General features: G+C 43.7%; 1 protein-coding gene across 2 annotated transcripts in view; it reads left to right on the top strand.

Annotated features, from left to right (window-relative positions):
- The first annotated feature begins 15,204 nt into the window (after positions 1-15,204).
- The window catches only part of OSBPL8 (oxysterol binding protein like 8), a 90,854-nt gene continuing 81,653 nt past the window's right edge, over positions 15,205-24,405 (top strand). Inside the window, exons 1-2 of one of the 2 annotated variants that reach the window (XM_040553791.1) lie at positions 15,214-15,278; positions 15,319-15,357. The gene's annotated coding sequence lies outside the window, so the exon portion shown is untranslated. Of the gene's footprint in view, positions 15,358-24,405 lie in introns of both variants that reach the window. The other variant, XM_040553783.1, reaches the window with a different exon arrangement.

Genomic DNA, 24,405 nt, shown 5'->3' with positions numbered 1-24,405 from the left:
AGCTTTTCCCCCATTCTCTCTCAGTTTCACTACTTAGTGAAATAATATATATATATAACCCCAAAATCTGACGTATTTATTTAGACTCCCAGTTTTCAAACACTATTTATTATCATCTTACTGTATAAAACTCCAGCTCTTCCAGAAGTCTGTAAGTCACGGTTCTAAAAAATATATATTTTATTCATTCTACTGTGTGTAAAGTAAGGAAACCAAAAGCAAAGTGACCTATATTTTGAACACTGTTAGTCTGCTTTTGATGTATGCAGCAACACCATCGAAAGAAGCAGAATGATTACAGCCTGATAAGTAGCTGTCTGCATTATGAAACAGTAAAACAAAAAGGAGCACATAAAAATCCAGGAAAGTAGAAAAAGTATCTTTGATCTTATATACTATTTACCTCTTCGAGTACATAAAACAAAACAGTAGGCTTTGCTCTGGATTCTGTGTGTCTTACACCTATAATAAGAATTCCAAATCATGCAAAGGACCCATATCTAACGGTTCAAAATCCTTTCTATGAACAGGTGAAAATCACCCAGCCTGCAGCTTGGGCAGCCAGGGAAAAGTGAAGGGCGAGACGAGTTCTACAGTGCATCCAAAGGCTGGGTAATCTCACTCTGGCAGATCATCGGGTTCCCAGGGTGTTTTCTAAATAAATGAAGTCAAGTAAGAGCTGACAGAGAACAAGGTTTCTGGGAGATTTTATTACAAAGCCATAGCCTGGAGCAGTATTTGTGAGATACACCTCATGCACAGCTGCAGCCAGCCAGCCTGCCTGAAATGTGCCGGGCATTAGGCGGGACGTTTTTCTTGTTATCAGCTTGTTCCCACTGCTGTAGACTGTACCTTCCTTGCATCATACAACCAGAAAGGATTATAAGGCTGCAATTTTGTGATGCTTTAGGTTTTACAGGAAGTGAGTTCTTTGGATCTAAAGACACACACAGAGATGAAAAAAAAGTGCTAGAAAAAACATTTGTTTACACCAAAATCAGTCCTTCAGTGTGCATAAAGTAGGCTAAACAAGAACATCATGGATTTTCTCAGGGAGTGTCAGAAAGCATCAATATGGTAAATAATTTAAATTGCATGTATCTAGTTATGAGATGCTATTCAGAAGGATGCACAAAAGATGTAGAAATATTAAAAAAAAAAAAAACAAACTTGGAAGAATTAGAACAGCTAATTCTTATGATGTTTGAGTGAGGACAGAAAATTCACACTAGATGCAGCCCTACTGGTTCAGCTAAACCATGCTTTGAATTATATTATCTAATGTAACACTCCTATACAGATATCAATGTTATTTTATCAGTTGTTAGTCTGGACAACCAGTTTTAGAAAAATCAACATAGAACGTCTTAAGGAAACCTACATAATGACCTGTGCAGTTATTTTTAAACCACTGCTTAAAATGTTATTAAATTCTGTGTAAGGATAAGATTTAAAATATCTCACTGCATAGTAATTGATCAAAACAGCAAAAATACTTCTGGGGAATGTGCCTATATCAGTTCCATCATTCTGGAAGCTGAAGTTAAAGAAAATTGCATTTTTCTACCAGCAGTTATAGGTCTCTGAGGGACATGACTGCACCTGTCCCTGACAGGGCAGGGGCTGAACTGGCTGCTCCACCTTTACACCGCGAGCCCTGTGGCTTCAGACGGTGGCACGGTGAGATGGTCACTTTGTCTGAAGGATAAAGAGGAGCCAGAAAATTTAAGGCAAGATGAGAAGCAAGGAACAAGTCATGGAGAAATCCATGCTGGGCTAGCAAACAGTGCATGCATCGTGCTTCACCTCTTGGCTTGGGTTAAGCCCGTCCACTTGCAGGGGGATGGTGCAGCCTCATGATGGCTAACCAATTGCTTAGAAGAAACTTCTTCAGCCACTTTTTAGGTGAGGAAAGTCCTACGGTAAGAATGCAGGTCTCTGAAGGACTGGGAGTTAAAAAAAAAAAAAAGGCAGATTCGTAATGAATAACAGTTACCTGATCTCAACAAATTACTATGAAATGCCAGAGCAGCTAGATCTTGTCCTTTGCAGAGAGAATATTCCTGCCATGAGCTACTCCGTTGAACAAAGGAGACAAGTCCAGTGTGGCAGCTAGCCAAACTTTCAGATCCCAACTCGTGCTGGACACAGCAAAGAGAATGTGTCTGCTCTGGGATAGACTAGCACTGAGCGACAGCGAGTAAGAAATAGGTGCCTTCAGGGGGCAAAATAGGGACATTTTAATAAGCTACATATGCTAGTAATAACACTCAGACAGTGGAAATATTCATTCAGTTTCCAAATCATGTTCAAATGTCACCATAAGTAAAAAAAAAAAGTAAAGGTTTTTAATAAGAAAAAGCCACCCATAAGTAGAAACGAAAACTCTCACCCAAGAGCACCCTCACCAAGTCAGTGTGTTGGGGCTACTGTCACCCACAGTCGCTGTGCTTGGCCGCGCTCCATCACAGATGTCTTCCCCTCACTCACAAGCTCTTTTCCTCCCAAACCCGAAGGATTTCTGGTTAACCCTCATTTTTTTCCTACACACTTTTCTGCCTCAGACTGTATCATCCTATATTGCTCCCTCTCTGCAGCTGAGCATTTTGAAGCCCTTCCTTCACCTGGTGTGTTGCAACCACCCCCGACATGTAGCACAACCACTCCGTTTATTATTGGCATGATGATAGAAATCCAAGCCAGAGCCCCAAATACTTGACAAGCAGCATGAAAATAGCTTCCTATTGCCAGCAACACACTAAGAATCTGCAATTTTTTTTATTTTTTATTTTTTTCTTGAGAGCATGTTATTTATAGTAAGCAGGCAAGCACAGGCACAGGAGGGACTGAAAGTGACTCCAGGCCAAGAAGAATGACAGTGAAATCTGTCAGGATACGTGCTTGCCATCACTGCCTCTCACTGTGAAGCACAGAAAAATAGGGAATGAGGATTTCTTCCCTGATAGCCCAGACTTTCAAATAGCCTGTTCTCTACCTTGACAGGAGCTTAAAATAAACCAGGCATTTCTTTCTGCAGTGGAATCATCAGCAAAATGCTGACGCGTGTGTTTTCCTGAGGGTTGAGTTCAGTGTCTTGTGCTTTTTGGCAAAAAGCTTTGCGGCATGAGATGAGTTTCCCTGCAACCTCTTAATGAGTTATAATGCCCAAGACGTTGAAAGAAACAGCAGGCAGATGGAGCTAGTGATTTATGTGTAGTCAGGAACAGAAGATAAGCGAGAGTGTTTATAGGAGCCATCTGCAAGCTGTATGCGCTGATTCTACAGTCTATTCATTTTATTTGGACTTCACACCAGCAAGAGGACTCTTCAGTATGCAAATGGCAAGGAGCTACACAGCAGAGGTGTAACGTGATCAGTTGTAATGAAGGTTTTAAACTGCCTGGGAAGAGCAGCTCACCTCGATCTTTTGCTGAAGAAGGAAGGTCCTGCAGGTGATAGCCCGGTGTATGACTCACAGATATGCTGCTCTTATCGGGGCAAAGCTCTGCTTTGTTTGAGACATAGAGTCATAAATCCTGGCACGTTTATCCTCTGTAACTCTGGTCGAATTCCTTCATTTCCTACTTCAATATTTCCATCAATAATAAAAAAAAATAAAAAATAATAAAGATACTTTATTCACCTGATATAGATATTGTCAGATTTTTATCTTTGTATCTCCCTTTTAACAGGCAAATGCACTCTACAGTGGAATACACTGCACATTACTCTGCAAGCTCACCGGGCCATATTTTAGGACATATGAAGCACGTGCTTGAACACTGTTTTAGTTATGCACGCTAGAGATGGGTCCCAATTGTAATAATTCAGGCATGGCTTACGCTATACCTTAACACTGCTTCATGTAGATTTGGAGTTCATGGTCAGCTCTATCTGCTATGAACAGACTGTACACGCTTTGGAAAATATTCAGTGAAAAATGGAATTAGAAAATGATGTGAGCACCAGTTCTAATATAACAACATGTGGATGTATTAGAACTAGAAAGTAATCAACAAGTGAGATGGGCTGAGGGCTCACAAGTGTTTTGAGGTTCTTTCTCTCTGCGAAAGTTACAGCTCTGCTTAGCAGCCAGGGAGCCCAACGTGGAAGGGCTGCCTGCTGCCCTCTTTCCCTCAGTGGTAACAGAAGCCGTGGTGAATCCACACAGGGAAAGCTGCCATGACATTCTTCCCCAAAACTAGTATCCTCATAGCTACCTTTTTACATGACAAAAGTGGAAAGGGGAGAAACAGTGAAAAAAGAGAAATCCCATGGCATCCAGATAAGGGAAAAATCCTGACCCCATTGAGTTTGACAGGGCTATGTTACAGCACTGGATGGAGAGTTTTGACAGCATCCTTTCATTATCCATCAGACCCTGACCCATGGATCTAAGTAAGCCATGTTATGTCCTGGATTTGAAAGAGGACGACTGTGGTGTATCCCTATATCTCTAAAACTAGAGGCTCGAAAGCACTGTAACAGATGTTGAAATGGAACTTAACCAGAGAGACATTTTGCCCCGCAATTCAATATACAAAGCCCAGAGCTAAATCACCTCCTCACTGATGTAGCCAGGTTTTCAGTGAAATCTTAAAAAATCCTTAGCAAGCTGTGGCAATCTCGACTTTGATGAAATGAGTTTCAGAAAGTTTTGTTTAAATCTAGACATGGTCGTGTTGAGGTGCCAATTTAAAGAAAAAAACATACATTTTTAGTGCTAGTGGCAAATTGATTTCTGAGATTCCCCTTCAACTGAGGTCTGAGCAAGAAAAAACAACAGAAGGTAAAAGCTCCAAGGTTTTAGGGTAAGATCACTTTGAAAGACAGGGCATTTTGGCAGCCAGTCACCAACCTTTCAGAGCGCAGGAGCTCCCCGCTCCCACAGAGGGGAGATGTCTGAGGAGCTGGGGACATTGTGAAGATGTTGCTGGGGACACGCAGCACGAGGGAGGCCTGAGGGTAACAACTGAGGAGGGCAGAGAGGCAGAGAGCAGCCACCATGCTTTTTGACCCCACCTCCCACCTGGGATGACTGAGTGCAACCTGTAGCAAGACTGGCAATGAATTAAGTAAAATTCCCGAGTGGAGTGTTTTGCCTGCAACAGGACCCAAAGAAAAATCCCCAGACTCAGCCCCCCCACCTCCCCCCTGCAATTCCTGGAAGTTCAAAACTGCTGTCCTTCCACCTTTAATTAATCCCAGCAATGGATTGGTTTTGCTGAGACTCCCAAGTGCAGTAACCTCTTCCCCCTTCCACTTGCGCAGTCCTACCCTTCTCTGTCCCTCTGTCCTGCCAGCTTTTCTTCTCCTCTCATTTGCTTTCAGGGCTTATTTCCACATATTCTGTCCTGTAACTATTCATATGCCTCCCTCTGCTGTCGCTTTTCATTCTGTAATTCACAGCCACATCATTTGTCTGAGGTGCTGCGGAGCTGCCAGGGCAGGACGCATTCTCCTAACCAGCAGTGTTAGGAGAGCGGGGGAAGTGTCAGGGAAAGGGCGGTCATTCTTAATCCTGCCCATGGTTATACTGCAATGATCATCCTGCTGATTTAACAGAATCCCTACCCGTGAAGGCAGGATCGTGTTCGGGACCACTGCAATTTACTGGAAGTAATCACCTAGGCTCAGATTCACCAATTTTCAGTGATGAGACGCGTTATTCAATGGAGCTATTTGCTAAGCTAAAACCTTCACCAAAAAAAATCAGGCCATGAAATTCTGTTTTCAGCTTTCTGAATGCAGTAAGCTTGAATCTGGACCCACATGAAACTCGGTTGGAAGGGGTGGTTTCACTTCCTTGGTATAGAAGTGTCACAGAGCAGAATCAGGCTACAAACACATACACGTAAAAAAGTATCCAACCGCAGAGCTTTTTTTTTTTTATGTTTTCATGGCTATTGAAGACAATTGAAACTCTGCTGACAAACACTGTGCACAGGCTTGGCTTCATGAAGTTTTCTTTACACAAGCAAGAAATGATTAATGAGTGTTTTTAACATTTTTATTGGATATACTTGAGTTTGTTCAAAACTAGGAATAGTATGCCTATATTGTGTGGGATTTCATAGCTCCACCTGCCTGGCAGATGTTCCCAGTCTTCCTCTGCATTCTTTCCATTTATTCGTCTCTCAGAAAATTTCTGTTATTAGAAATTGGTTTATGTTATATTAGCAAAATATTTGAATTCAATAAAACATTTAAGCAGATTTCAGCCTTTTTCCATCTTAGTTTTACAGAGCTACATTAAGATTGGTGGATTCCTATGTGTCTTTCTGTTTCTCATTGGGCTTCATTGTGAAGAAACAAATATTCTAAACTGTTACAAAGATGTACAAATTTTCATAGTGTGCATACTATTGGAAATTTCCAATATAGCTTTTTGTTGTTGTTGTTGTTTTTACTCTGCTAGTTAGATGATTTAATTACAAGTCCCACTGAATTACAATTTTTTGGAAAGACCTCTATTCAAGCTAAGCAATAATTTCTCTTCACGGTCTACTCAGATTCTAATTTGTTCAAAAGTTTGTTCTTCACAACACCTGCTCAGTGTGCTAGCTGTGGAAGAATAATTTCATTTCAGTTTGGGCTGTTACTTTCTACACTATAAATTTAGTGGTAGAGGAAAATTGAAGCCAGCATAACTATCACTACCAGAGAACTCACAGATTCATTTCAACAGAGAACATGGAATTAATGGTACTCTCATGCTTCCTTTAACCTTTTTCTCGAACCCACAGGAACCACTGGTAATCATTTATTTATTTATTTATTTATTTTTAAACCAGAGGTTTAAGGGTAGCCTTTTACCCCTCCATTACAGAAGCTTTATTCAGCCTGTATTTTCAAACTTACTAAGGTAACACTTAATTTAAGATGTATCATGTTGTCCCCCTATTCAGAAAGTTCCTCACATAGAGGAAATTAATTTGACATGATTTGTTCTGATTTATTAATGTCAGCTGTTGCTCATTACCCTGTTGTCTTCTAGTGCTTACAAATAGATAATTTATTCTTGTCTATTCCTAGGAACAGCAAGTGCAGTAAGTGTAATTCCTTTGGTTGTCTTCTCCTCCCTTTCCATCCTTTCAAAAACGGGCACTTTGATTTCTGTTTTGCAAGCCTCTAGAATTTCCTCCATCCTCGATGATATAATACATTAGCTCCCGCAATGCTATTTTATCTATGCACACACAGTTGGTGATAGCAAGGCCAATTTACCATCTCCCTCACATATATCCCTATAGGTAAGATATGACACGCAATATTGAGATGTCTGGGGCTACTTGAATTATCATTAGTAGTTCTGTAGCTATTTTCTTCTGCAAATACATAAGGGGATCAAATCTTTTGGACTGCAGTTCTTGGGCAAGATTCATGACAACTGCGTTCACACAGAAAACACCTAAAATGAAATGACAGTTCAGATATTTCATGAGACAGAAATGCAGGACCATCTAGGCAACTTCCAACTAAATTTGTAGATTGCAAGGTTGCAGCAGAGAGGAATGACAAGAAGTTTCCCATAGCTGGGGCAATGATGAGCTATACACATCATATTTCATTTGCTTATAGGTATTAAACAGATGTTGAAATAGAGTGCATAACTCTCAGCTTATCAGCATCAGCCTGTCAAGGTCCAGATGCGAGACACTAGCCTTTAATATATTAAGAAGGTAACAAAAACATGGTGAACAATGAAAAACAGTCTTGCATAACATGGAAACACATCGGATGATTTGCTTTTGCATAGTTTTCTACATCTCAGGCTTTCTTATGACAGAAATAAGTGTCAGATAATACAAGAGCTGTTTGGTACAAGAACTGAAATAGAGAAAAAATTGCTTGATTGCCTTTCTCTGATTAGAAAATGTTTCTGACAGGCTAGGGACCGCATAATCACAATACGCATTTGCAGAGGTGGATGGAGTCTTGATTCAATTGCCCTACTGCTAAATAAAATCCTAACAAGACTCTGAGAGATGCCTGTGTTTTGCTCTGAATTAATGAATGCTTGTCTGTGAAAGAGAAACCAAATGTGGCAGTAGACTTTTCTCGACAAAACCCCCCAAGCACTCCGAACAGTGAATATCCAAGTTTTGGTTTCAGTAATGATGTGGGAGAGATCAAGCATTTAGACGGTAACTGAACTTAGCTATCTACCAAGAAAATGAAGAGGCTGAGACATGACTAGCCCTGCCTAAGGTTAGGATAAGGCCTGGAAATAAAGTATGCTTTGAGAATTATGCATTAAGGACATCCAAGATAAACATAAAAAAGTACATACATTATGGGTATGCGCTGAGCTAGCAATCAAAGGTCAGGAGGGAGGCTTGTAGCAAGACAGAAAGTTGAATTTGCACTCTGCTAAGGATCAAATGCAGTTGCTGCTTCACCTAAAGCATCAGTCTCAGCAGCCAGTCACAAGGGGAGTGTATTTGTAGCTGTCATGGTCTAGCTGAATTGGATTGCTTATCCAGAAATTGCTGAAAAGACTAAGAGAAGGGAGGGCCCACAGTCATTCCAACTTACAAACACTTCCTTTTGTCCCGAGCTAGGCTACAGATGGTATTCCATCAAGTATAGTAGGCATCCGATGAAAAAACAGGGGGGAAGAGTCAACCCAGGGAACAAAAAGAACCACAGAAGAACACCAAGAGTCTTGATAAAAATCCTGTTATTGAGGGAACAGCAGATATTGCCCACTGACTTGATGAGGAACCAGAAAGAAGTTTCACAGCTATGGAGGTCCCTTCCTTCCCCCACAAGCAGGTAATCTCCTTTTGGAAGACAGATTTATGACTTTGTTTTCTCATGTTCTGTTCACTGAAGAAGAAAACACAAAGAAGCAAGGAAGAAGTTCTGGAAAAGAAGGTCCCACCTGGAGCGCTTGGACCTAAATGTATGCATGTCTTTGTTCTTTCCTGAAAACTAGCATGCGATGGAGGAATTGTGCCAATGGTACTCCAGCAATCCCACAGATCTCTGTAGAAACTGCTGCTATATACCCTTGTCAAACCATGCAAGTTTGGAGTAAGTGCTGGATTTATATTTCTCTAACATTCCAGTGACTTTGAGTCAGGGTGTGGTAGGTAACTGAAGGGCTAAGTGGTAAGCTTTGGAAATGTTTTGTGAGGAAATCCAGTTGTGGTGGCCTGATCACTGTGATATGTGTCTAGGTCCTGGGCAAGGAGAAGACTGGCACCTCAGAGAAGCTGTCACAGAAAAATACCCTTGGAAGTGCTGGAGCTGACTTTACCAGACTCTCCAGAGGTATACACAGCACCTGCAAGAATCCCACCCTTCAGCATCAGCTAATAGCTGAAAAGAGCTTAGATTGATCTCATCCTTGCACTAGTCCAGTTTTGAAATGCACTTTGGTTTCCTGTGATAGCTTTATAAGGAATAGAAGTTTCCTTCTCTGCAATAAGTATCTCATATTTTAAGAAATTTGTTTATTTCTCCAGCAAGGGTCTTTTTTTGATTTCTCACTGCAAAACTCTTTCAGATTATAATTTTAGACAGGGGGAGGGGAGGATGATATTAATCATGTAGCTATTCTTAGGCAGAGGAAGAATTATCTACGTTTCCACCTAGGAACAACTGCCAATGACATGTGGTGGTGCAGAACCAGCCCCATACTCCTCAGCTGTGAAATTCAGATCTGGATTCACTAATGACTGTGTACTCTTGGCCTGAACAGGGTCTAGTCAATACTGCTGTTGACCAGATATAGCTGTATGTTAACAAGTGCATTGGTGCTTTTCGCTACTCCCTCTCTGCTCCCCACCTCTCCTTCAAGAATGCAGTCAGTATGGAGTTCCTAAAACAAATGAACTAGAAGTTTGGAGAAGAGCTATCCCGATGGTGCCACTGAAGTCTGAGAGAGCTTTATAATGAAGAGTTAAGAAGTTCATTACTGTAAAGGATTATTCAGACCCAGGAAAGGGCTCGCTTTCTGTGTGAAATGTCCCTTTACATCTTATCATCCTTTTTGTACCTTTAACCATTTTTTCACAGCACCAAATACTAATACAAAGGGTTCTGAGGAAACAGACTACAGAGGTATGCAAACTAAATAGCAGGTGAAACAGGTGCTTTAGGTCTCCTTGCTGACAAGAACTTCTTCTCAGTAGGATTACTGGATTAAAATCCTACTCATACAGCTAAATATAATCTTATCAGGCTCAGTTCATTGTGTATGACAAATGTGAGATTCTCCACATGGAAGCTGGAGGCTAGAAAAGATAATTGCACTCAGCAAGAAAATGGAAGCCACAGAGACACGTGGAGAGAAGGAGCTTTTCCAAGACAGCAGAGGAGCTGATCCAGCAGATATTTAAAGAGGACTTGTCAGACAAGAGCATACTGAAAACTGCAAAAATGACTAACCAGATCAGGGTTAAGAATACTTGAACACTGCGGATGCAAAAGAATAAAAATATACTGTTACTTGAAAAATGTCTTAGTTGAATACCCCCACCTTCAAATGCTATAAATAATTAAGTTCTAAATAAAAATAATATTTACTCCTAAATAACTAAATATAACACAGAAGAGCAGGACTGACATATTTCACAGAGACAAGCTTAGATCAAAAGGAAGGAGGAACATATGTAATGGCATTCTGGAGTGCCAACGCCTATGACAGAATGAGCAGTTCCAGCAGATTATAAAATAAAAATGTGATCTAACAGAGGAAAAATAAGTTTGGATTTTTACATTATTCTCATGCATCAGTGGAGTAATTTATGGATTACTGTGGACAGAAGTCATTTCATAAGGATAGCAGTCACAACAGCCAGCCTATTGAAGACAATGAGACTTACTGTAATGTAAATTAGAAATACATCAGTTACCTCTTACACAGCTTTTAGAATCAAAGTTGAAATGCCATCTTGTTTCTAATTTCAATGCTGGCTTCTGATCAGAAAAAATAAGCTGTTATTAGTAATGTAAGTAGTTTCAAAACATTTATTCTAAAATGACCATATGTTACCAAGCACTGTGATAAAGATGGTACTGTTAATGGTACTATTAACTTCTATCAAGAAAAATCTTCTTGGAAACACATAATAACTCTTTTAAAATTTTAATTCGGATTTTCATAATGTCACAGTGCAAATAACTTCCCCAAAACATCCCAGGGAAATGCAGCGAGGCAAGAAGTGCTCAGTGGCTGCAGAGCTGACAGCTCTATAAGCAATGCTAAGGCTCTCCCATAGAGGGCAACGGAGACTCTCTGAAAGTCGTTTTCGTAAGCAGGAGGCTGAAAACATTTTCAATGAACGTTAAGCTAGAAGTCTTTTGCTATTCTGCCCCATCCAATCCCAGCTGCTTTTTAATTATAACCAAGGTTTTTTGTTTGTTTATTTGTTTGTTTGTTTTTTAATTATAACCAAGAGCACAATTTTAACTTTTATTGTAAAAACGTGTTCAGGCTAAAAAAAAAAAAAAAAAAAAGCCTTAGTTCTCTTTGAGAGATGTGGGAAGCTGAAATTTCTAGGAAGAGCAAGGAAGAAACAGCTGCCCTGAAAACATAAAAACTGTTGCTATCCCTCATATTGATGATTCATAATACAATATTTCCAGTTCATTTCCATGTGGGCTAATTTCTTATTTTTCTCTGATTTTCAGAGCTGTCTACACCTCCAGACAAGGCAGGAAGTTATGCTGTGAACTTCAGAGGAACTGGAATGAAAAAAAAAGTCAGCATGCAGAAAGCTCCCTCATCGGGAATGCAGAAAGCACGCTTTACTTCAGACTCTAGTGTTGCCTTTTAGTAGTTTTTCTGTTTTTTTTTTTCCCAGTAAAGCCCCATGCAGTATGTGTTACCACTAGATAATAAGATAACACTTTGCAGGATTACAATGAATTATCCTCTAGTGACTCTGCAAGTATGTTATCTGAAACCAGTGCAAATTTCTTATCTTCTTTTCTTTACAGAACTTGTTTGTATTCTTACAGCATCTGCAGGCCTTAAGCATAGCCCACAAAGATAGGCACAACCACAAAGCAAAACACTCTGCCTTTTCATGTTCTGCTTATGTTGTAAAGTGCTTTATCTTGTTTTTGGATTGCACAGCAGAGAACACATGAACCTAGGAAGGAACTGTGACATGGCAGCGCTGTCCTAAGCTCCCACACTCCGGGTAGAGGCTGTTTATGCCTGCATTTGAGCATCATGTTAGCTTATAGTACGTCTCTCCAGTTCACCATTTTACTCTTCCTTTTATAAGAGTTCTGCCAAGGAGTAGTTGTAGGTTACTGAAGGGCTCGCTCCAATGTATTATTGCAATTTTTATTCTGCGAAGAAGAAATGGACTAGATGACCCGTGTGCCCTGATTGCACTAGTAAGCCTTAACGGCCCTTAGCAGCCTCACGGGAGGCCTCCACCCACACCCATGGGCCCAGGACCTCTATTTAGGCTCAGAGCTGGGCCTCCACCCTTGCAGGAGCTGTGTTAGAGGAGTGCAGTTCTGCAGATCAGCTACAGCTTTGCCCACTCTTGGTCACAGAGACCTTCAATACAGATCGCAGCGCGTGAGCTGACTTCCTCGCTTGACCTCACCTCAGTCTTACTGCTATTGTTTCATCTGGCAGTCACTGGACCTGATCCAGCTGTGGCCTAGGCATCTTGTTTCTGGCTTCACCTTGAACACACCTCTTCACTGTGATACTGCCTGGACGCTTGGCTGAACATGGCCACCATCTCCAGTCTGTCCTGTCTGGGTGCTGTGAAACTGGGACCTGGCTGGTGCGGTCCCTGCCCTGCCACCTCTGTTATCCCCTTGGGCTCCCAGCTCACTCTCTCTTATACAGCAACCCTGCTCGTGCTGTTCTCTGGCTACTTCGAAAACCAGGTCCTCCCTTAAATTCACCATGGCCCTACTGCTTGAAGGGAAAACACATGCTCTAATCAAAGGCCTGTATCAATGATGGGGCAGAGCTCATCCCATTTTACACAGCAGTTTCCACCTCCTTTTCCTCTGCCCCCATATTAAGGAGGGTTGGTAGCTGTGGCCTTCCTATAGGAAAAACAGTTATTTCTTTCCCTGCTGCCCGAGCATGTCCACTACGTGATACCTGGTCACGGGCATGCTTCACAGCAGGTCTGTTACACAGTCACATGCGATGTAGGCAAATGCTTTCACCACTCAATGTATTTGTGGTGCCGGTTAAGTGTTTCTTCCACCTGACAGTCCGAATGAGTGAGGAACAAACTCCCACTATTTATTAGCGTTCCAGGTCCTCAAATGTGAAAATATGGTTTGTGGTCATTTTCCCCTCACCATAAGAGGTCCCTTAACAAAATGTCTGTGGTATAATCCAGGTTTGTGCAACCTGTGAGAACCTATGTCAGCATTTATTCGATTCAGTTTAAGCCATGTGAGCAGAGGACTGAGCTTCTCCATAGAACGATTGCCGTTTTGGTGTGCTGACAGCCTCACGCTTCTATCACAGATCAAAATACAAGCACTGTAATGCTAAGAAAGCACTTTGGGAATGAGTAATAGGAGTTTACTGGTGACCTCCAGGAGAAGCAAAAAGCGCAGCATGGATTCACCTAGCGGACTTGCAAAGTGAACCGACTCCTAGCTGCCCCCCCTGCCCGGTGTCATATTCCTTGTGTCGGACACCGTGACCTGCCATGGCTGTTCAGGACGACTTCAAGAGCACGTTTTTTGCTGGAGCTCTCAGAGTGTTACCGGGCAAATCTGGTGACTGTGGAAGTAGCTGTAAAAGAAAGGCACTCTGCCAAAAGGCAAAGTGGGAATGAGTCACGAATTGCATGCACGGCCAGAACTGCTGCCCAAAGCCATGCTCAGCCCGTTAGCCAGACCACAACCAAACTCATGAATTAAAGCTCTACAGGGAGAAAACCTGCATGGGTAACTCTTAAACGAGTGAATTATCTTGTTCCACAGCCCTCCTTTGGGGAGAAGTAGCATTTAGTTATAGAAAGCTTTGTACAAAAAAACTTCAAATAATTCATAATAATGAAAACAATTGTTCTCTGTATTCTTCAACATTTTGTACCTAATTGCTGAGGGGAAGGAAAAAAAAAAAAAAAAAAAGCAATCTTCTGCAGCCAGGAATACATACAGACATTTCTACAAAAGTATTTGAAAGGAAAAAAAAGGCACTGATGAAAGATACTCGGCCTTTTAATTAACTCGGATTATTCAAGGAACAGAATGAAAAGATTGCGAGTGGAACATTAGCCCAAGATAATGGACTCCTAGTGACACTGCTACATAATGAGGTACAGCAGATAATACTCTGAAAAATAGATTGAGCTGGAAGTCTTATTTTCAGGGTTGGAAACATTAATCCTTTGACAACTTTCTGCATCATTAGTTATCTGGGCATTGCCAAAGGTGCCAAACACTTTCTGAATGCACTGACAGTACTTTCTCTTGACATAAGTGGAAAGAAGATGCTCGGCATTTCCAAAAGTTATTCAGCAGTTTGCAGCTGCTTCCAGTTGCATCAGTTGGCAGGCGATGAAAACCCGAGGTACGTATTCATTTTATTTTAAAGATGGGAACGTGATATGTGAGCTGCTCACTGTGGTTTTATGTTGCCAGTGACACGTTTAAAACTGCTATGAGGGGACACGTAATGAGATGGGGAGCTGGGGGTCGGCCTCTTCTCACAGGTAACTAGCGATACGACAAAAGGGAATGGCCTCAAGTTGTGCCAGGTTCAGGTTGGAAATTAGGAGAAATTTATTTTCAGGAAGAGTAATTAGGCACTGGAACGGGTTGCCCAGGGAGGTGGTGGAGTCACTGTCCCTGGGGGTGCTCAAGGCAAGGCTGGACGTGGTGCTTAGGGACATGGTTTAATGGGTGACATTGGCGGTAGGGGGCTGGTTGGACCAGGCGATCTTGGAGGTCTTTTCCAACCTTAATGATTCTGTGAGATTTAAAAACAAAACAAAACAAAAAAAAAACGTGCAGGCAGCCCCCACGGCCCCTCACGGCCCCCCTCAGCCGCGGGGCGGGCCCTCCGCCGGCAGCCCCGTGACGGGGCGGGGCGCGCCTGCGCTCGCACCCGCCCGTTGGCGGCGGCGGCGGCGGATGAGGGGATCAAGCGGCGACCGGGGAACGGGGTGCGCGCCTACGCGTGCGCGCGCGCGCGGCGAGGAGCGGCCGGCGGCCGGGCGGGGCGGGGCCGCGGCGGGGACGAGCACGGGGGTGGGAGGGGAAGGGGCGCGGGCACGGCCGCAGCGCTGCTCGTACCGGGCCGGGCCGGGCCGAGCCGAGCCGAGCCGAGCCGAGCCGAGCCGAGCCGAGCCGAGCCGTGCTGGGCCAGCGGCGCCGCTTCGCCGGAGGGGTGCAGGCGAGGTGAGCGGGGTGCGGTGGGGGCGAGGCTCGGGCAGGGGGGCGCGGGGCTCCTCGAGCCGTTAACTCCCGTTCGGTACCGACCCGACTTGGGAAATTTTTGGGGGAAAAAAAAAAAAAACAAACCGAAACGAGCGGGTCTGCCCCGCCGCTGTCCCCAAGCGCCGCTGCTGCCCGCTGCGTGCAGGAGGCAGCGGAGCCGCGCCGCGCCGTTTCGCAGCCCCCCGCCGCCTCCCGGGGCCGGCTGCGGTTTAGCCCCGCGCCGGGTTTGCGGCCGCGCTCGCGGCTTTTTTAGCCCTGGGGTTCGCGATCGTGCAACTCGGTAGGGGCGTGCGGCGGAGCCCCCCGTTCGCAGCGCTCTTCTGATGCCGTCTGCACCAGGGCTGAAGGCGGCTGAGGCGAGAGGCGGCTGCCTGCGGCCGCTCGTGGGCTCGCCGTCGGGCTTCTCTGCTCTGCTTGTGGAGTTGTGAAGGTGCCGCGGGTAACGTGAGTCGTTGAGCCTGATGTAACTCGGATCCAGCAGCGAACAGATCTCTTCTTTTCCTCTGTCAAACATAAGTGAGGGACAGAGCTCCTTCTCTGCCCGCTGTCCTGTCAAATCGCTGTAACGCGAAATTATCAGAAAATGGCCATCCGCTTCTTGTGCCTGCCCGCAGCTGCGAGCCCCTGGGGCACCTCAGATGCGCTGCTTGGATTCGCCTAAACGTTCAAGCTCCGTAACTTTTACAGCGTAAGGAGGAGTTTTCTGATGCTGCAGGAAAAAAATGTTGGGCTGGTGCGGTTTGTGCGGGGAGCTGAGTCGGGACGGAAAGTCAGACCGATCCGCGCCTGTGCTTCCCTTAGTTCGTGCTGCGCTGTGTCAGGGTGTCACTCCTAAGGAAACTAAAACTCTGGGATTAGAAGGAAATATTTTTTGGGGAAAACAAGTTTGAGGATTGTTGGTTTAGAGGCTATAAACATCATGTCGAAGTGATCGAGAAGCATACCAGGGAATTCGGTACTTGTAAGCATCTATTTTCCTTTGTCTGCCCTTATGCTTTCAATGAAATGCCAGTGCAGCTACGTACTACAAGAAGCCACGCGTGCTTTGTATCCTGTGAGGCTGTGTTCCTGCCCCCTCGCCCTGCAGTAAGTCTTCGCGTAGAGCACTTTGGCCAATATTTAATACACCGTGCCAGGGCAGCTGTTCGGCGCTCACCTCTTCCCTGATGGCTGTCCCACCGCCACCCTCCCTGCTGCATTTCATACAACTGTTTTCTGAAGCTTCCAGGGCGTTCTTCTGAGGGGTTTTTCCTCCCATGCTGTGAAATCTGTCTGTCACTTTTAATCTGTCAAATAATTTCTCTTGTTAGTCTCCCGGCCTTTTGTTTGGGAGCAGAAAATAAATTTGTTGCAGAAATTGCATGACATCATATAGTTGAAACTCCCAAGTGGGCCAAGCAGCATTTTTTACGAGCCTACATCAAGCTCTGAGGTAATCAGCTTTATGATTAAAAGCAGAATGACATCTTACAGTGTTCAGCGAACTAGAGAATTGTAAAGGAAACATGAAAAGACCGTCAGTGAAGAAATGGTGAGGAAACCGGGTAGTCTTACTGCCTCAAAGCGTGGGGTTTTCTTCAGTTGCGCTCAGTGTAACAAAAGCACTACAAACATCAAAGTTGACGATGGCATTCCCCAAACTGTAATGTGAAAATCTTGGTCAGGTAATTTGTAGCTTTTAATGTGATACACTATTAATACAGATCTTGCTTGTGTAGCAGATGTGCTGTTGAAGAGGTGGGAAACAGCTGAAAGGTTTTTGCGGCAGGTACTTGCGCAGTCCCTGTTGTTACAGGAAACAAAATACCATAGCTCTTCACTTAGGCTGTTCCAGCGCGTCGGTGAGGAAGTAAGAAGTACAGCTGCTAAATGTCGAGCAGTTCTGCACTGAGTGAACAGTACCGTCATTTTTCCCCTCCTTTCCCATTCCGTGTTTGTACTGATGTTGAATTTATAAGGCTTTTCTACTTTGTTAAACAGCCCTTTCAGTTAGCTTTTATTATAACGTGTAGTTGACAGCTGTGTAGTTCAGCAGTGCCTCTGTTTTGAGATGCAAGAGGTGATGGGCACAGTCTTGGTGAGGGGGGGGAAGTTTTCCCACAGGCTTCAGTTCCTTTTAGAGGGCTGCTTCTGGATTTTGCTTGAGCGATTTCTTTTGCTGTTGTCTTGTGTTTTGGTTGAAGTTGATAACCTTTCTGTTTAACTTCAGCCCGCCAGTAGTTTGCCTCCGTCCCTCTGCTGCTTACAGCTCGTCCAGTAATACACAATGAAGAGTGGAGCTCAGCTTACAGCTGGAGCAATGCAGAGGGCCTTGTGTCATTCTTGTGACTTCCCTTGAAAATGTTTGAGCAGATGTTGAGACTAGCATGGCTTTTGCAGGTTTTTTAGATGTCAGAAGGTCTAAATTGTAACCAGAAAGCACAAAAAGTTGTTTCCTTTGAAAAATTAACATTCATAAGCTTGGGAATCAGTAGAGACAATGTGTTGTTACTTTGTGCGCTTACTTTAACCCCAAGCTTGAACAATCTGCATAATTTTGGACGTATTTTTTAATAAATTAACTTTTGCTCAAGGACATGGTTTCTCTGCCTCAAACTCCATCAGTTTAAGCAGAATAGCAGCAGCTCCTTGTGGCTTTATCTGAAAGAAACACTTGGCCATCTCATGGTAACAGCAAGTCGCGCGCTTTCCAACCGGTTTGTCGCAGTTAATTCATTTTTATAATTTCATACTATTGACTTGGTGGAGCTTTTGAGGATTGACATTGCATGTGTGCTTCTCTTTTAGAGGTCAAGTGTTGAACCCTGTGAACTGAGTGGTGTTTAGGAAACGGTTGTTGTAATAGGGCGCTGATTAGCGGAAGGAGTTAGACATTAGTCAGAAGGGTTCTGTTCGGAGTGGCTGGTTCTGGATTGCACACAGTCTAAGTCCCATGCAGTGTTTTGCTGTGTTTGTTATAAAACAATGCTTTATTCCATCTGTACTCTACAACAAGAAAATCTGTTGCAGATGTAATGTATACGGTAGCATAAAAAGCCTCTTGAGAGCAGCCGAAAGTGTTTGACAGATGGTAAGAGGCATTTGGGAAGCAAGATTTTCGTTTTGAAGAAGTAGCTTTTACTTATGGTCCAAGATGAATAAATAATCCTCATTTTCGTCACACTCGTGGTTGTAGGTGGGAGTTCTAGCTCCGTTAGCTTTTTCCCTCAGCGTGCAATATTGATCCTTCATCCAGTAAAAATGTTACATCTATCTCTCTGAAAGCTCCTAAGGTTGCAGTGACTTTGACACGATGCTGGAGTGTGCGTATCCGATCTTCCTCTGTTTTTTCATTCAACCGTTTCCCTTCATATCTCGTTTTAAAGTCTTCTCGCAGCAATTAAGGTTGGGTTAGTTCATGCCCTATCCGCACGTTCGCACGTTTTTCCAGTGCAATAGTCCTGTCACCCAGTGTTTGTACTGAAGTACTGCAGAAGATGTTAATACGACTCTTCTGTTGAGATGAGGGAAAGCAGCTTGCTTCTTTCAGAATTACCTTTTCTTTGCCTGCCAGCAGAAGCCGCGATATTTTGAAGACCAGAAGATTACTTTTTAAAAGACTTGGGTTTGGGAGGGGAGCTATACTACCCATCATTTAAACCCATGAAAAAAATACTTTTTTTTAAATCAAAGTCGGTATTGTTACACAACTTAGGGAAACATATGTCGTAGGTGGTTTTTTATCACTGGCTATTTAAGGAATTATGCATCAGAAGAAGATGCATCGGTTTTAATATTCATTTGTCTGAAACTGATAGTAAGCTGGTGCCCACCCTGCCCTCTCCCCTCCCCCAAAGTAACAAAGCTTGTAAATGATTTACCTGAGTCTTCAAACGGCAGAAACATCATTCCAGCACAGGGTTTGTCCCATGAACAGTAGGCTTTTTTTTTTTTTTTTATATGTAAATACCTATACAGTGCCTCATCTCAGTAGTTGGCGTGTTTTCCACAAAGAGGTGTTCTTTAGTTGTTATATTTTTACAGGTGATTTGGAGAGTTGAGGCAAACAGCACGTTACTCAAAACTTGATGATGTTAAGTAGTGGGAGTGTTATTAATAGGAGATTTGTGTGGTAAATGCAGGTTCAGTTGCTGGCTAATTCATAAATTATTGAAGGCTCTTGGCTGCGTGCTAAAGCAGAAATGATTCATTTTAAGAGTTGTGAAACAGTTTTTGGCAGGTACGTGGCAGGTTCCTTTGCTTGAGATTTTGTGGGGAAATTTTTTTCTAATTACTGTTCAGACGTTGTAAAAAGGACGCTTCCACAGGTGAAGCGAGTTCTCTGGGTGAAGCACGGGCAGTGTTTGCTCAAGTACTGCACTCAGTGATCTCATGCTCTGGTTAATACATTCAGGTCGTACGTTCCTGCAGTCTTTGCAAGTTTACGGGAGTGTGTGATGATGCTCTAAGTCTCTGATTAGATATTCATCAAGTGGCACTGAGCTAAGAAACTTGCTTACTTGGGTGCTCAGCTTCCCTCTTGTAGTTATGGTGTAATGGAAGAGGCCACTCGGGAGGAATATAGGAATGTTGTCAGAGTGTGCGGGGGTGCAATGTGGAAGGCCAAGGCCCATTTGGAATTACACCTGGCCAGGGATGTCAGGGACAACAAGAAGGGCTTCTTCAAATACAGCGGTAGCAGGAGGAATACTGGGGAAAATGTGGGCCTGCTGCTGAATGGGGTGGGTGCTCTGGAGACACAGGATACAGAGATGGCAGAGCTACTGAGTGCCTTCTTTGCTTCAGCCTTCACTTCTAAGACCTTGGAGATGAGAGGGAGAGGCTGGAGAAAGGAGGACTTCCCCTTGGTCAAGGAGGAGCGGGTTAGAGGTCCTGACAAACCTGACGCAAACCTGACGCTCACAAAGCCAAGGGCCCCAATGAGATGCACCCATGAGTGCCGAGGGAGCTGGTGGATGTTACTGCTAGGCCCTTCTCCGTCGTCTTTTGAAAGGTCGTGGAGAACAGGAGAGGTGCCTGAGGACTGGAAGAAAGCCCGTGTCACTCCAGCCCTCACAAAGGGCAAGGAGGAGGACCCAGGAAACTGCAGGCCAGTGAGCCTCACCTCCGTTCCTGGAAAGGTGATGGAGCAGCTCGTCCTGGAGGTCATCTCCAAACACGTGGAGGCTAAAAACGTGATTGGGAGTAGTCAGCATGGATTCACCAAGGGGAAATCGTGCTTAACCAGCCTGATAGCCTGCTGTGATGGGACGACTGGCTGGGTAGATGAGGGGAGAGCAGTGGATGTTGTCTACCTTGGTTTCAGTAAGCCTATCGACACCGCCTCCTGTAACATCCTCGTAAGTAAGCTAGGGAAGTGTGGGATGGATGAGTAGACAGTGGGGTGGGTTGAGAACTGGCTGGGCGGCAGAGCTCAGAGGGCTGTGCTCGGTGGTGCACAGTCTGGTTGGAGGCCTGCAGCTAGTGGTGTCCCCCAGGGGTCAGTACTGGGTCCGGTCCTGTTCGACTTCTTGACCAGTGACCAGGCTGATGGCACAGGGCGCCCCCTTAACACGCTTGCTGGTGACCCAAAGCTGGGAGGAGTGGCTGATACCCCGGAGGGCTGTGCTGCCGTTCAGAGGGATCCCCACAGGCTGGAGAGCTGGGAGGTGAGGAACCTCATGGAGCTGAACGAAGGAGGCAGGGGGATGAGCGAGGGGCCTCCTTCGCTGTGCAGATTTCTGGGTGGCAGAGAACCTGTACCCTTCACAAAGCAGGTGCTGCTCTTAAGCACAGGAGGGATAGATGGGATATCATGCAGGCATTAAAACGGTTTGGCTGCCTGAGCTGCAATTCTTTGTTTTGCGACTGTGGGATTCGAAAATTGCAGTGCTGTCCTGTACCAGGGGAATGGGTTTACCATCATTTGTCATTGGAGAGCTACTCTAAGCGCGGCTGCAGCCTGAAGACAAATATTTAACATGGCCCTAGGAGATCGCCAGTCTCCTTACTTGCATGACATTACCTGCGTCCGATAAGAGCTCCATTATGCGAGGAGTTTCTTTTGAGTTATCAGGAGCTCTCGTGATGTTTCTCTTGGTACTTTTCCAGTGGAAAGCCATCACAAGAATTAGGTTATCGGTGTCCTGCTGAGAACTGAGCCAGTTTAGATATCCATTTGGAGTAGTGCAATCAACTACCTAATGCACGGAAAATGTATTGGTTGAAACAAATATATTATTACGCAGTGGCTTTAAGGTAACGTGTGTTACTTGGGCCTGACTCTGAAGTGCCAACCATTTAAGTTTTCTTCCCACTCATCGATACCCTCAGATGCAGCATAAAATGGAGGCAACTCATTTGCTTAATGGGTTCATTGTGGTTTTTTTGTCCCTTTTAGAGCGTACCATTGTGCCGGCAGACTTGCAGACGGGGTCAGATGACGAGCGTGCTGCTCGCATGGGAGGATGGCAGCGGTGTCTGCTCCTTGTCCGCGCTGCCATCCACGCTCCAGCTGCTGAAAGCGAAGCTACGTTTGTGTGCGTGCTTTACTCAGCGCTGGTTCCCTGCCTTTACAGGTGGCATCCAAACTAAATGTAATTGCTAGGCCCCTTCATGGGTGGAGCGGGGGAACTTTTTTCCATGCTGCAGCCGTGTCCAGCTGCAGAGAGCCAGTGAAGTCAGCCAGGCGCCTTGGAAACGGGACCTCTCTTCCCCTCAGTAGGTACATGTACGATTTCACTTTTTGGAAGAAGTCGCCTGCTCTGTGCTCTAATTTATACATTTGAAACTCTCTTTCATGCAGTAGTATTCTTACAGATCCATAGAGTTTCTGTACAAAGGCAGAAAGGCTGTACCAGGGTGGCTTCTGCTCTGCCCCACTCTTTCCAGGGGTTATAATTTCTGTAGAAGCTGTGCAAGATGCATTTATGTGATATATTTCCTTTGTTAAATGAACTCCTGTAGAAAACTGGGTGGTGGAGCTTATTGTCAACAACAGAGACAGCTTTTGGAGTATGGCAAAAAAAAAAAAAAAAGGTTTTAAGTTCTTTACCTTTTTACCATGTATTTTATATGTTGGACAACTTTACTGACATATATGACATATAGTCCAAATCCAAGCTACATTCTGACACTATTTCCAAGGCTGTTTTTTCGCTGTTGGCACACGTTTTAAAAAGCTGTACATTAGCTGTAAAATCTTCAAAGCAGTTGTCTTCTGGAGTGCTCGGCAAAAAAAAAAAGCCGTGACAAGTGAGGAAAAACTAGCTTGTGAAACAGCACTCAGTATATACCTCCACTGGCCTATTTTGTACCTGTTTGTTGGTGCTGCTCCTGTGCGGATTTGATGTAATACCCTGAATCTGTTTGCCTTGAGCATCAATTTTGCTACTGTTGGAATTCAGTATTTCCATGGTTTAGAAAACTTGCCTGTGTTACTTTTTTCCCAACCCCGCAGTACGCTTTATAACGTTGCGTTATGTTAATTAAAGTATCTGCATGAATAGTGCATGTAATGAATGAGCTATAAATATGTGTTCAAATAACTCCGGCGTAGTTTATTATAAAAAATAAATCCAGTTCTCCAAGGACGTTCTTATAGTTTTTAATATTTCACTGTAGTCAGTTCTGTCAACTGCAATTGATTACAGCCTGTGTAATTAAAAACAACAAGCAAAATAACAACAACAAAAAGCAAACAAAACAGCTAAGTTTATTTCTGTTGTCTGGCCAAAAAGTGTTGTGATTCATTTTGCTTAGGTTTCTTGATGAAAATAATATACCAGAAAATCCTTCCAGTAAAGAAGAATGAATTCCTGGAGTGTGAAATGTGGCTTTGTGTCTTTTTTTTTTTCTTAAGAAGACTTCGAAAGCATCAAGCTAGATTGATCCTAAGTTAGAACACTAAAAGATAGCAATGAACTTAACCGGTAGGGGCCTGTTGAAGTTCCTGGTTTCAGTATACGGCATACATCACTGCAGCAAATCTCTTAGGCGTAGCGTAGTCCGCCCCAAACACTGGGCATGTGCATCCCGGTGCTACTCAAGAAGGAAGGGTTTTGCTTGATGTCCTGCCTTGTAATGGCAAAGCCTGATAATTAACTGCCTTCTGTTTTGAGTAAGCTCTTGGCTTATATGAAGAATAGAGTTGCTCTGCTTTAATTTTTCACAAGACGGCGAAAAATAAACCAGCTTATAAATGCCTTTTAATGGGAGAGGCAGAGATGCAGTCTTTCTCCCACAAAGCATTCTCAAAATCTGTTAGTTGAGCTGCTTGGGGGTAAAAGACTTGTGCAGTATTGCCATGTTTTTCTACAAGTCTTAAAAGCTGCCGTTCTGCTCTTTGAGGGATTATTGAGCACTCAAGATTTAATGTTTGTTTTTTATTAACTAGAAGACTAACATAAAAAAAAGCATACGTACTTCAAATACTTGAAAGACACTGATTTTTATTAAGGCATAGTCCACGTGTAAATAAAGAATAAAGTATCCAGGGGCATTAGGATGATGTGTGAGAATGGTACCCAAGGGAAGTTTTATCTTTTCCTAATATACTAGTCCTAAAAATATGGCAGTAGTCCTGAGGTGAATTATTAATGTGATGAAAATGGCAAGAAATGAAGACAAGTGACACAGCTATTGCTGTTTAGCAAACATTATCACTAATCTTTGAGTTATTACTAATGTGTTTAATCCAAGTCTAGATGAAGCAAAATTTGTGTAGCAGCTGAAGCAGAGTTTAAGAAAAATATATATCAAAGCATACACCAAACATGATTTGTTGAAGACTCAGATAGTAACTACTGTGATCGGGAAGGGAAAATGGCACAGTTCTATGGACGTGGGCATCGCCTTCGTGTGAGTCGAGGGTTTCTGACCGCTCAGTCTCCTTCTAGCTGGCATTGAGGCAGTGAGGTACTGCGCATCAGCTACGCTGTTAATGGCCTTTGCACTGCAAACCTGGGGCAAATGCTGTAATAATTTGGCTTTGACCAGCCTCTGGGATTGTTACATGCATTATAAAGCCAA

Source organism: Cygnus olor, chromosome 1 (assembly GCF_009769625.2).
Source record: "Cygnus olor isolate bCygOlo1 chromosome 1, bCygOlo1.pri.v2, whole genome shotgun sequence".
Classification (NCBI taxonomy): domain Eukaryota; kingdom Metazoa; phylum Chordata; class Aves; order Anseriformes; family Anatidae; genus Cygnus; species Cygnus olor.
Note: the sequence above shows the minus strand (reverse complement) of the source record. Positions and strands in the feature narration are given on the sequence as shown.